General features: G+C 39.0%; 1 pseudogene; it reads right to left on the bottom strand.

Moving 5' to 3' along the window:
• Positions 1-5642: 5642 nt before the first annotated feature.
• On the bottom strand, positions 5643-5736 carry LOC147497306 (small nucleolar RNA R71; annotated as a pseudogene).
• Between the last annotated feature and the right edge of the window lie 9244 nt (positions 5737-14980).

The raw sequence follows: 14980 nt of genomic DNA, 5'->3' as shown, positions 1-14980 counted from the left end.
ATCTTCTTCAATTTCCTCTACGCCCAAGGAGTATTTGTCGAAGTTGGAACTTCCAAAGGAAAAGAATTTGTGCATCCGGTCATCCGAACGTGGTTTTGAAATAATCATGAGCTAAGCTCTCGATCATGCTAACCTCTCCTTCGATATTAAGTATCGCAACTGTTTGATCATTTTAAAAATGTTTACCTCAACGGAAAGATGGCCAAAAGGACAAAGACATCGAACCATCACGGCAGTTTATAAAAAGCGTTGGCGGTTGCCAAGAAAGGGTGCCCTAAAATGATCGTAATGAATCGTTATCGAAGTTCTATATCGAGGATAATAAAATCCACATGATAGTAGAAATCCTAAACCTTAACAAGCACGTTTTCCACTACACCCTTAGGATACTTGATAGACTTATCGACTAATTGCAACGCCATTGTTGTAGGCTGCATTTCTATAGACCTATTTGTTTATATGAATAATAAGGGAGTAAGTTAACACTTTTCTCGAGGTCTAATAAAGCAATGGTCGTGTGAGTATCCTCTAAAGGTGCATTGTACAATGGGGCTACCCGAGGTCCTTGTACTTAACAATTCCATTGTGTTCCGTTAAAGTTGGAAATTGTTTAGTTAAAAAGTCGTCTTTAGGAATCTTTGTCTTACGCCTAGTAGTGCACAACTCTTTAAAAAACTTAGCACGATGAGGTAACTTTTTAATCGCTTCAAGAAAATGTAAGTTTATCGTTAGATTTTTAAAAACTTCCCTAATCTCGTCAAAATTTGTATCCTTGTTTAACATAACTAATTTCTGAGGAAACGATGGTTTCTCTCTATATTTAGCATATGGATCAACAAGATGGTTAACCTTGCTTTTCTATTTCTTAGGCTGCGGTTTAACTAGTACCTCTACAGGGGTAGGATCTTCAGTTTCTGTTTTGGTATCTAGTGTAATATCTGGTGTAGGGACTACTGGTGGGGTACCTATAGACATAGTTACTTTGTTATCCACCACTCTGCGGAATCGGAGAGTGGTGATGGAATTTATCTCACCCACGTTTGCATTTTTGTTACTAGTATTATCGCTTTACCTCAAAGGCTGTGTTTGGTGTTTTAGGATTAGGTATTGCTTATCCCGAAACACACCTTTGGGTTGTACTTTCTCTTGAGCTAACTGCTTTAAGGAAAGTTGGATGGCTTATAAAATCTGTTGTTGAGATTGCATAAAGGTATCAAAACGATCCGGTTGTGGAGTAGTATTTACCACTGGTTGAATGACAAGAACTATGTCATGTGATTATTAATGGGTGGATCTTGGTAGTTATTATTTACTGGAACGATACCTCTATTAGTATTATAATTATTATAATTACCCTAACCTTGTCCTTGTCGTGGTTGAGCTTGGTTGTTATAATTATAATTACCCTGACCTTGTCTTTGCCTTGGTGGACCTTGGTTGTAATTGTTTGTTGGCCTAATATTTGGGTTAAACAACCTTGGAGGTTGTTGATTATTTTGCCAACCGAAGTTGGGGTTTTGTCGCCAAGCTGCGCTAGGTTCGCTATTAATGGAACAAACATTATCTTGTTGTGATTGTTGTTGTTCATAGGCGAGAGGACAATAGGAGTCTGGATGCTCAGGACTCAAAAAAAAAATTACATGGATTATAGTTGCCATTCATGATGGGGATAGGCGTTTATTGAACAGAAATAGCCTCTACCTTTTTAGTGAGAGATTCAATTAAATTTTTAAGTTCCGGATTAGGTTTCATCTCAAACATACCGGCAGCCTTAACTGTTGTAGAAGAACTAGCAGAACCGCAGATATCCTCACTACCCCCCAGTTATTATTACGCTCTGTTTGATCTTTTAAAAATTTATAAGTCTCTGAGGCTCCCTTACTTTGGAAACTACCCCCATTCATTATGTCAAGGACTTCTTTATGGTGGTGTAGAAGTCTTTTGAAAAAGGCACGAACTAATGTGTCTTTTGCTAGGTTATGGTGTGAACACTCTATAAGAAGATCGGTGAAACGATTCCAAGCCTCCTCGAATGATTCATGAGGATTCAAAAAAGAAATGAATCTTGGAAAATATTTTATCGGTCTTCAGTGGTGGGTAAAAATGTTCCATAAACAGTTGAACAAGTTTAGCCCACGAGTCCACAAAATTAGGCTCTTGGGCAGTTAAACAAGACGCACACTTATCGGCCGGCTAAAGTGAAAGGAAATACCCTTAGTTTAATTTGTTCAAAGACCAACCGTAGGATGGTGGAATGTAGTAAGGACTTGGTCAATCCTACGATGTCTTTGATAAGGCTTTTCGTGGTCTAACCCATGAAAACGGGTAACAAATTAAATATTTTTGGGGATTCAAAAATCTCCCACTCGATTCCGATAGAACGATGCCGTTTAGGGCTATCGCTCAAGGCTTTGTAAAAAGTCGAGAGAGGAGACTCTCTTTCTTCACCCATTATTTCCAGTGGTGTGTGTGGTATATTAGCTAGAGGTGTAATGAGTGGTATACTAGAAAGGCGTGTTTGTTGACGTTGCTGGTTGATTACGTTAGGCGTTTTTCTTCAGCCTGTCCTTAATCTCATGCAAGGCTAAGCCAATCTTAATGAAACATAACAACACTCCAAACAATCCTGATATGCTAGTATGAACCTCTAACAGGAGATACGAGGTGTGGAAGAAAAGAGTACATGAATGCCTCCTTGCTTTGCTTATGAATAACGTATTGTTTACGCATGCTCAGTGTGTATAACAAGTTAGAACACTAAGAACTTTGAAAGAAATGGAAGTTTGAAACAAACACCGTGGAAATCGGGCAGTTTCAGAGATGGCGCAGTCGCTCAAAAAATAGCCTAGGTTGGCGCAGTTGCAATCAGGTCAAGCTAGAGTTCCGCGTTTGGGCTGGTCGCCTTCGAACTTAGCCATGGTAGGGCACGGGTTTCTTTTCGGGGAAAAACTTCGAGGTCTAGGCGCTTTAGCGGGGGCACTCGTGTTTTGCCTTGGCAAGGCGGCCGAGGTCACGCTTCGACCAAAAGTTGAGTTCCAGCGTTTGGTGGGTGGTGCTCCAACTTAACTTGCGATAAGAGCCCAAACTGTAGTTTTAACCCTGCAGAATATCATACTTTTTAGACCAATTATGTGAGTAATAATTAAGAGTTAACACCGATTCGTGTTTTATGCATTTCAGGCTTCAAAGTCCATTATGTGCAGAAATGTGCCACTTTAGCGAGATAAAGAAGCAAAGGTCGGTTGCTAAGGAGTTCTGTGATTAAAGGCAAAGATTCAAGAAGATAAAGCCTTCCTAAAGCCCGGTCAAAAGCTGAAAAGTCGACGCGGGCAGAAACAACACACAAGTCAGCAGAACTTCCAAAGACCGTATCTTTGGACTCAGACCTCAGAATGGGGCCTACCTTATGTCAAAACGACCGGCTCGGAAAGATATTTCCAATGGTCCAAGCCTTGACCCAATCAGAGGAGCAGAAGTGGACGAAAATTCTGTTGAAGCCAACTGCAGCTGAAGAGGCCTTTTTGGACTGAAAGAATTGGGTTTTGGGCCTGATTCTCTGGCCCAAAACATGGCTCCAAGCCCATGTATGATTTTTGGATCTGAATGTATAAAAACCAAAGCTTCACTCTTGGTTAATGGTAGATAGTTAGGTTAGAAAAATAAAGGTAGCTTAGAATAGAAAGTAACCATTAGAATAGCTTCTAGATCAAGATTTAATTGTTTTAATTAAGTTTAGTTTCAAATCCAATTCTTGTTTTAGATTAAACTCTTAAATCATTGATCTTCATTGATTAGATAAATAAATTAGTAGATTCTTATTCAATTCGTTTTCTGTCATTACAATTATAGATCTAGTTTAAATTCTTGTTGATATCATGTCTTAATTATTAATTAGATTTTAATTATTGTTTAAATTAGATTAGTAAATTTCAATTCTTAATAGTATGTTTAGTTTTAATTTAATCGAAATGATTAAGTAGAATGATTCTCGGCTAAACCTCCATTAGAGGGGGTTGAAAAGCTTTGATGAAAGCTTGATTTGTGTTAGTGTAGGACAGTCGTAATTTCTATTCCACTCTAGAAACGATTAGTTCTCCATGAGAATGGGTTTAATCATTCACATGCTAGTTATGAATTGGTAGAAATGCCATGTATAATTAGGGATTAGGAAGAACCAATTGTTCTAAATAGCGAGTTCAATTCGATTCACGACGATTCATTCGTTAGTAAGTTAAGTTGAGTTAAGGTGGAATCAATTCCCCACTAATTCCTTATCATAGAATCGACGTAGTATTCCCATAGTTGTTCTAATAATTAGACTAGTTGCATCTTGTGGGTAGTTGCATTGTAGTCTAGTTGCCACTTCAAAATCTCTCATTAGACTTTAAAGTTAAGAATACTTATCATTAGAGAACACAAAGATCTTTAAAGGACTAGGAGTGGAACGAATCACTCTACTCCACTATATCTCATAGGATTGAGAGTAGAAATCTTTGATAAAATATAGACACATAATCTAGTTTTAGTTTACTTTACGTTTTGAGTTTCATCGCTCATTTCAGAGGTAAACATATCAATTTCATCGTTTATCAAATGGCGCCATCTTTAGTTTTTACTTTCGCATTGTTTTCGAAGTGTTAATTTTTTCTTAAAGTCCCATTTCACCCACCCACCCTTGTTTGATTCATACTTGTGGTTGTCCGTTTTAGCATTGAAAACTTCCAAAAAAATTGCCTCGAACGGAGCGACTCGCTTCAAATGGAGCGCACTTGCCCAAGTTATCGAAAGTTTGCGACCAGCAAAAAGATCAGTAACGAAGCGACCCGCCCCCATGTGGAGCGCGACCCGCCCTAAAACACTGTAATTTCATGATTACACGGAGCGCGACCGCGCCCTAACCTAGATTTTTCCGGATTTCTACAGTTTTGATTCGAACTTTGATTTTCAAGTTTTTCAGTGTTCTAACTTGTTATATACACTAAACATCGCGTAAACAAGATGTTATTCATAAGCGAAGCAAGGACGCAATTAGGTATTCCTTCCTTCCACACCTCGCTTCTCTTGTTAGAGGTTTATACTAGTATATCAGAATAGTTTGGAGTGTTGATGTGTTTAGCTAAAATTGGTCTTAGCCTTGTATGAGATTAAGGTCTGGCCGAACAAAAACACCGAACTTAATTACACAACAACGTCAACAAACAAGTCTATCTAGTATACCACCCACTACACCTCTAGCTACTATTTCACACACACCACCTGACATAATGCCCGACGAAGGAGAGACTCCTCTCTCGGACTTTTATAAAGCCTTGAGCGATAGCCCCAAATCTGCATCGTTCTAGTAGACCCTGTGGGGGATTTCCGAATCCCCCCAAATATTTTTAATTTGTTACCTGTTTTTCATGGATTAGACCATGAAAAACCTTATCAACATCGCGTAGATTGAACAAGTCCTAACAACATTCCACCATCCCTACGGTTGGTGCGGAACAAATTAAACTAAGGGTATTTCCTTTCACCTTAGCCGATAAAGGCTTGGCGTTAACCCAAGGCGCTAATTCTCATGGACTCATGGGCTAAACTTGTTCAGCTGTTATTGGAACATTTTTACCCACCCCTAAAGACGGATGAGATGCTTTCCAAGATTCATTTCTTTCGACAAAATCCTCATGAATAATTTTCAGAGGCTTGGAATCGTTTCACCGATTTCCTTATAGAGTGTCCACATCATAACTTAGCGAAAGACACGTTAGTTCGTGCCTTTTTCAAAGGACTTCTACACCACCATAAAGAAGTCCTAGACATAACGAATGGGGGTAGTTTCTTAAGCAAAGGAGCCTCGGAGGCTTATAAATTTTTAGAGGATCAAACTAAGCGAAATAACAACTGGGGGGGTAGTGACGATATCCACCGCTCCATTTGATAAACGATAAAATTGATATGTTTACCTACGAAATGAACGATGAAACTCAAAACGTAAGTAAACTAAAACTAGATTATGTGTCTATATTTTATCAAAGATTTCTACTCTCAATCCTATGAGATATAGTGGAGTAGAAAGTGATTCGTTCCACTCCTAGTCCTTCTTCATCTTTGTGTTCTCTACGATAAGTATTCTTAACTCTAAAGTCTAATGAGAGATTTACTGAAGGGCAACTAGACTACGATGCAACTACCCACAAGATGCAACTAGTAGACTATTAGAACAACTATGGGAATACTACGTCGATTCTATGATAAGGAATTAGGGGGAATTGATTCCACCTTAACTCAACTTAACTTGCTAATCCACGAATCGTCAGAATCGAATTGAATCGCTACTTGAAACAATTGGTTCTTCCTAATCCCTAATTATACATGGCCTTTCTACAAATTCATAACTAGCATGTAAACGATTAAACCCATTCTCATGGAGAACTAATCGTTTCTAGAGTGGAATAGAAATTACGACTATCCTATGCTAACACAAATCAAGCTTTCATCAAGGCTTCTCAACCCTCCTCTAATAGAGGTTTAGCCGAGAATCATTACGCAATCATTTCCGATTAAATTAAAACTAAACATACTATAAAGAATTGAAATTTACTAATCTAATTTAAACAATAATTAAAATCTAATTAATAATTAAGACATGATACCAACAAGAATTTAAACTAGATCTATAATTGTAATGACAGGAAAACAAATTGAATAAGAATCTACTAATTTATTTATCTAATCAATGAAAATCAATGATTTAAGAGTTTAATCTTAAACAAGAATTGGATTGGAAACTAAACTTAATTAAAAACAATTAAATCTAGATCTAGAAGCTATTCTAATGGCTACTTTCTATTCTAAGTCAGCCTTTATTTTTCTAACCTAACTATCTACCATTAACCAAGAGTGAAGCTTTGGTTTTATACATTCAGATCCAAAAATCGTGCATGGGCTTGGAGCCATGTTTTGGGCCGAGAATCGTGCCCAAAACCCAATTTTTTCAAATTCAAAAGGCCTCTTCAGCTGCAGTTGACTTCAACAGACTTTTCGTCCACTTTTGCTCCTCTGATTGGGTCAAGCCTTCAACCATTGGAAAGCTCTTTCCGAACTGGTTGTTTTGACATAAGGTAGGCCCAATTCCGAGGTCCGAGTCCAAAGATACGCCTTCGAAATTCTGTCGACTTTGTGTGTCAATAAGCGCAAGGCGTCGACTTTTCAGCTTTTGACCGGGCTTTAGAAAGGCTTTGTCTTCTTCAATCTTGGCCCTTAATTACAGAACTCCTTAGCAACCGACCTTTGCTTCTTTATCTCACTAAAGTGGCACATTTCTGCACATAATGGACTTTGAAGCCTGAAATACATAAAAACACGTAATCAGTGTTAACTCTTAATTATTACTCACATAATTGGTCTAAAAGTATGACTGTTACAGGGTTAAAACTACAATTTTGGGCTCTTATCAAACCACCCCCAAACAGCATTTTGCTTGTCCTCAAGCAAATATGAGAAATTAGAATAAGTGAGCAAAAATGGAGTTCTAACTACTCTCGTTTCGCTGAGTGCGATTGCATTGACCATATGCAACAAGGCCTTAAACCACTAGGAATTCCCTAGTGGACGAGTTATAGCCTCATGAGAGTTTTCCAGTGAAGGTACTCACAAACTTCATCTATACTACAACGACTAAGAAATAAAACTATTGTTTCCTTACTCATGCTCTAAATTAACTATTCCTCTCACTAGCAATGCATATAGAGTAATCAAGTCGAAACCTAAGCTAATATATGCATAATAATCAATCATCTACAATAAACATATATACAATGAGTAATACTATGAAATGCCTAGCGTGTTCAAGTTTTGAAACTCGGGATAAGCGCCCTTAAGTAGGTACTCACAATAATAGTCAAGATACAACACTTTGATTTTCCACTCAAGTTTATTTACTCCGAAGTCAGCAAGTGGGCACACTTTACCTTACAATCTTCAATGACAACAAGGAAGCCGGAGTCGAACAAACACATCTGCCACTTACTATCACACTAACCTATTCCTAATTGAGCTAGAGGTCTTTATTAGGTATTGCGGGGATTAGGAGATGGTTTAAGAAGGAAGGAAATGGATATTCAAAAAAGGACAAGTCTGAGATAATAGAGTCTTCAGATTATGTAACTAGAGAAAACCTTGTTATTTACTTTTGCTTCTACACTTTGTTTCCATCCTTAGCTATATATATATATTTTTTTTTTCCTTTTTCTTTTCTTTGGCTTTTGACTCCCTTTTATTCTATTTTTGGAGTTTTTATTTTATTTCTATTTTTATTTTTCATTTCTTTGGATGGAAACTTCTTTTATTTATTTTCTGAAGCCATTAACTAACTTTATTTACACAAGTTTTTCTCTTCTTCTTTGGAGCTTAGAATTATCAAAATCCACTCCACCCAATTTAGTATTCCCATAGTTGTTCTAATAGTCGACTAGTTGCATCTTGTGGGTAGTTGTATCGTAGTCTAGTTGCCACTTCAGAAATCTCTCATTAGACTTTAGAGTTAAGAATACTTATAATGTAGAGAACACAAAGATGGAAGGACTAGGAGTGGAACGAATCACTCTACTCCACTATATCTCATAGGATTGAGAGTAGAAATCTTTGATAAAATATAGGCACATAATATAGTTTTAGTTTACTTACGTTTTGAGTTTCATCGTTCATTTCGTAGGTAAATAATCATTTTTATCGTTTATCAAATGGCGCCGCTACCATCTTAGTTTCACTTTCGCATTGTTTTCGTAGTGTAAGTACTTTTCTTAAAGTCCCATTTCACCCACCCACCCTTGTTTGATTCATACTGTGGTTGTCCGTTTCAGCATTGAAAACTTCCTAAAAAATTTGCATCGGAGCGACTTCAAGCTTGGAGTGGAGTGCACCTCGCGCCTGTTATCGGAAGCCGAAATGCCCCGCCAAAAGACTAACACCGAAGCGCCGCCCCCATGAGGGAGCGACCTCTAAAACACTGTAATTTCATGATTACACGGAGCGAATCGCGTGCCTCTAAGCTAGATTTTTCCGATTTCTACGTTTTGATTCAACTTTGATTTTTCAAGTTTTTCAGTGTTCTAACTTGTTATATACACCGAACATGCGTAAACAAGACGCTTATTCATAAGCCGAAGCAAGGACGCAATCGTATTCCTTTCTTCCACACCTCGCCTTCCCTGTTAGAGGTTTATACTAGTATATCGTAATAGTTTGGAGTGTTGATGTGTTTAGCTAAAATTGGTCTTAGCCTTGTATGAGATTAAGGTCCGGCCAACAAAACACGAAACGTAATTACACAACAACGCCAACAAACAAGTCTATCTAGTATACCACCTACTACACCTCTAGCTACTATTTCACACACACCACCGACATAATGCCCGACGGAGAGAGACCTCTCCTCTCGACTTTTATAAAGCCTTGAGCGATAGCCCCAAATCTTGCATCGTTCTAGCAGACCACGTGGGATTTCCAATCCCCCAAATATTTTAATTTGTTACCTGCTTTTCATGGATTAGACCATGAAAAACCTTATCGGCATTACGCGTAGGATTGAACAAGTCCTAACAACATTCCACCATCCTACGGTTGGTGCGGAACAAATTAAACCGAGGGTATTTCCTTTCACCTTAAATTTATAAGGCGACGCCTTGGTTAACTGCCCAAGTGCCTAATTCTCATGGACTCGTGGGCTAAACTTGTTCAAATTGTTTATGGAACATTTTACCCACCCCTAAAGACGGATGAGATGCTTTCCAAGATTCATTTCTTTTCGACAAAATCCTCATGAATCATTTTCGAGAGGCTTGGAATCGCTTCACCGATCTCCTTATAGAGTGTCTACATCATAACTTAGCGAAAGACACGTTAGTTCGTGCCTTTTTCAAAGGACTTCTACACCACCATAAAGAAGTCCTAGACATAATGAATGGGGTACTTTTCTTAAGCAAAGGAGCCCGAGGCTTATAAATTTTTAGAGGATCAAACTAAGCGAAATAACAACTGGGGGTAGTGACGATATCCACCGCTCCGCTTAGTTCTTCTAATACAGTTAAGGCACGGTATGTTTGGAATTAAACATGATCCCGAAATGAAAACTCTAATCGAATCACTCACTAAATAGGTAGAGGCCATTTCTGCTTCAACAAAAGCCTATCCCCGCCATAAAACGTAAATTCAAATCCATGTAGTTTCGTTTGAGCCCCGAGCATCCCGACTTCATATCTTATAGCCTATGAACAGGCTTGTTCCATTAATAGTGAACCTAACTTTTGGAGACAAAATCCCAACTTCGGTTGGAGAAATAACCAACACGCCACACCTCCGTGGTACAATAATCAATATGTTAGGCCAACGCACGCTTTTAACCAAGCTCCACCACGACAAGGACAGGTCGGGTAATTTTAATAATTATAACAACCAAGTGCAACCTCGACAAGGTCAAGCACAAGGTCAAGGTAGTTATAATAATTATAATGCTAATAGAGGTATCGCTCCTAAATAATAATTATCAAAATCCACCCATAAATAATTCACGGAAATAGTTCCAAATCACACCACCCGCTACTACTACACCCACACAACCGGATCGCCTTGACACCTTCATACAAGTGAGCCAAAAACTTTTCCAAACCATGGCTCAATCTAACCAACAACTTCTACAATTGTTAATAATTTAACCCAATAGTTGGCTCAAGATAAAGCCCAACCCAAAGGTGTGTTTCCAGTGTCACGAAATACCTAATCCTAAAACAACAAATACAGCCTTTGAGGTAACCGATAATAATAGTAATGAATATGAAAATGTAGGTGAGCTAAAGGCCATCACCACTGCGCTCGGGCAGAGTGGTTGATAACAAAGTAACTATGCCTATAGTTAGTTACCACCAAGAGTCCCTACACCGCTATTTTACTAGATACCTCAAATAGAAACCAAGAGCCTATCACCGTAGAGGTACCCGCCATAACACAACCTAAGAAACAGAAAGCCACGGTTAAACATCCAGGTGATACCATTCCTAAATATAGACCGAAACCACCATTTTTCCACAGAAATTAGCCGTGTTAACTAGGGATACTAATTATGAGGAGATTAGGGACGCTTTTCAAGAATCTAACTATAAACCTTCCCTTCCTCGGCTATTAAAAAGCTACCACACCATGCTAAGTTTCTTAAGGAGTTGTGTACTACTAGCGTAGGGACTAATATACCAAAAGATGCCTTTTAACATAACAATTCCCAACTCTATCCTGAACATAATGGAATTGTTAAGTACCGTGACCCCCGGTCGCCCCACCGCATAATGCACCTTAGGAGATTCTTATACGACTACCGTTATTATTAGACACGGGGCTAGTGTTAACTTACTCGCTTTTATTTGTATAGACAAATAGGTCTAGACGAGATGCAACCCACTAAAATGACGTTGCAATTAGCCGATCGGTCTATTAAGTATCCTAAGGGTGTCGCCGAAAATGTTCGTAAAAGTTCGGGATTTTTACTATCCGGCTGATTTTGTCATCCTCGATACGTAGTCGTTAACCACTGTCCCATCATCTTAGGGCGCCCTTTCCTCGGCAACTTCCAATGCATTCATTAATTGTCGCGATGGTTCAATGTCCATGTCTTTTGGCCATCTTGTCGTTGAAGTCAATGTTTTTAAAACAAAGACACACGCACCCGATTCGTCTATGGATGGAGAGGTTAGCATGATCGAGAGCTTTGCTCGAGATTATTTCAACAACACTTTCCCTGATAATCATATGCCCCAATTTCTTTCCTTTGGAAGTTCATACTCCAACATTTCCATCCCTACACTAGTAGATACACATATTACGGATGAGGATGAGATAGATGACTTTCTCAAAGATGTAGAGGACTATCATAGTAACGAGGATATGACCAATCTAGATGAGCAATTCGATAAGTTTCTTAGAGCAGGTGATGATTAACCCTATCAAGAACTACTTTCCACAACATCCACCTCGACTTCCCTCCTTCCACCCTTTCAAAGGAATCTCGAGTTTGCACTCGATCCTTTTGTTTCTTCTGTGCTTCATAATTTTTTAAATCCACTTAGTAAACAAATACTTCAGAAGACAAAAGCATTTGACACCTTCATTTTTAGACTTGAAACAGTCCCTACACACACCATGAATGAGTTTTGTGTTAAACCCACATCCTCATTGTTTACATGCTTTCCTTCTACATTTTATCCATATCCACCATATTCTCCACAACCATTCACTTTTCCACACTTATTCACTAGAACACCCTCTCGTTCAAAAATGAAAAAGAAGGCGCATGCTAGGTTACGTTATAGGGTTATCCGACTTCGCTTTCATTTCACTAGGTTGCGTCATAGGAAATCTTGGTGCTTGATTGTGTTTGGATATGTTTTCTGTGATATTTATTTATGGAATGATCCACAACTATTTCGGTTGTTGATATATGATAAACTGCATGTTCATACATATCTCTAGATAAAGTCTCGAGTATCTGATGATAAACGACTTAACTTTTGTGTTTGGTGCATTTCCTTTCATTTCCATATATTGGTGAGTGCACCATTAAGGTAACCGGGCCCTCCCTACGGAGTGTGTGGCTGTAAGTACCGGATCTTAAGTCCACGTTTAACATAATTCACGTTTTCCACTCTTGCATGTTTTCTCGGAATTTTGAGTCATGTTTCTCTATGGGGTGAATTATGTCTTTCTTGTTTATTGTTTTTCATTATAAAAGTAAAAAATATATAAATATATATTAATGAATAAACATAGTAATCTAGGAAGTCTCGGGAATCTGACTTTAAAAGACCCACTGCTAAAAACAAATTTTCTAAGCTTCGTTGTAAAAAAAATTTGTTTGGGGGTGGGGTGTTCGTGTTTCCGTCCTAGAATGTTTATGTCCCATTATAGTTGCTTAGGCCGTTAAATTGTATTTCGATCCGGGTTGACATAATCATGAATTTAGAGTTCAGTCCTTCGCATAACGTACGTCATGCATGCACTTCGAGGCGTTTTCCACTATCTTATATGTCATCCATGGTCGGAATAGAGTGTTTTATAGATCATTGGATTGGAAATTCTCTCCTGATCATTTCCATATCTTATTCGCAAAAATCGGACCGGTAACGAAGCGGCAATTGTGATTTGAAGTTTCGTGAAAAATCGAAAAATTCAAAATTTCGAATTGGGCTTGGGCCCAACCCGCGCCCACCGACAGCGCACCCGCGCCCTTACCTTTGCCCAACAGTCGCGTTCATCTTCTCCAAACCGCCATTAACGCCCACCAAAGCTCTGAAAACCTAAAAAAAAATATATATAAAAAGAAAACCAAATTAACCCACGCCCACAGTTCTAATCTAAAAGCTTTCCACCACCACCTCAACCAAATTAAATAACCAAAAACCACCGAAAATTTCAAATTTTGAACTGCCGCGCCACCACCACAGGTTGTTTCAGTCCGTCGATTCAAATTCCAACACCACATCCCATTTAAACCCCCACTACATTCCAAACACTAAAATGGCTCAACAACATCGAATTTTGCCGGAGCAAGCATTTACTGGCGACCACTTCGCACCGTTTTACGGTGACGAAATGATCAGTAGAGACTGGAATAGCTTTTGGTACTCGACTGAAGCCTTTTACCACGAAGACTTAGTCCGACGGTTTTACAACACGAAGGAGGTGGAGGGGACTAGAATTTTTGTTATGGTGGCAAAGAGGAGGAAGGAAGTAACTACTGGGTTGTTGGCTGAGATTCTAGGCATTTCGCCTAGAATCCATCTGGATGTCACTTTGCAGGAGTCCCAATATAATGGGGTAGAGCCGTTGATGCACATGACAGTTACTGAAGGGAACTGCAATGCGAGATCGCATTGTGTTCGCCAGGCCTCCCTAAGAACCAACCAGTTGGCTGCAGCTCAGTGGATTGGTCGGAATGTCCTAGGGAAGGAGAAGGTCACGACATCGGTCCGAATCTGCCTCCACATTTTATGGATACTCCAGAGCAGAAATACGAAGTTCTCAGATTGGAGTTTTTGCTTAGCATGATTAGGGGAGTAGGGAAGTCCGTTGCACCTCTCCCTATGTTGATAACCAAGATCATCTTTGAAGTTGAGGCGGCTCGCGTCGATAGGTCATACATCACCCTACACCGAAGTCCTCGCATCTATAAGGAGTGTGTCCAACGAGTTTGGAGGTTGCCTGAGGATAGGGTAGAGGATGAGGAGGATGGTGGAAATGAGAATGCCGAGGAGGATGGGGGAAATGAGAATGCCTCGGAGGATGAGGAGGACTTGACTTATTTTGATGCGGATACCCTGGAGAGGTGTTGGTGATAAACGTAAAAAGATTACTTTTACTAATGAATAAAGCGATGAAACTCTAAACGCAAGTAAAACTAAACTTGATCTTATGGGTCTATGTTTATCAAAGATTCTACTCTCAATCCTATGAGATATAGTGGAGTAGAGTGATTCCTTCCACTCCTAGTCCTTCCGCATGCTGTGTTCTCACGTATAAGTACTCTCTACTTTAAAGTCTAATGAGAGATTTACGAAAAAGGCAACTAGACTACGATGCAACTACCCACGAAATGCAACTAGTCGACGATGGGAATAACTAAGGGAATGCTACGTTGATTCGATGATAAGGAGTTAGAGGGGAATTGATTCCACCTTAACTCGACTTAATCCTACTAACTACAAATCGTCGTAATCCGAATTGAACTGCTTCGCAGAACAATTGGTTCTTCCTAATCCCTAATTACACATGGCATTTCTACCAATTAATAACTAGCATGTGAACGATTAAACCCATTCTCATGGTGAACTAAACGCTTTCTAGAGGGAAAGGAAATTACGACGAATCTACGTTAATCGAATCAAGCTTTCATCAAGGCTTCTCAACCCCCTCTAATGGAGGTTTAGCCGAGAATCATTACGCAATCATTTCC

Source organism: Coptis chinensis, chromosome 5 (assembly GCF_015680905.1).
Source record: "Coptis chinensis isolate HL-2020 chromosome 5, ASM1568090v1, whole genome shotgun sequence".
NCBI classification, from domain to species: domain Eukaryota; kingdom Viridiplantae; phylum Streptophyta; class Magnoliopsida; order Ranunculales; family Ranunculaceae; genus Coptis; species Coptis chinensis.
The sequence above is the reverse complement of the archived record's forward strand: the minus strand, read 5'-3'. Positions and strand labels throughout refer to the sequence as shown.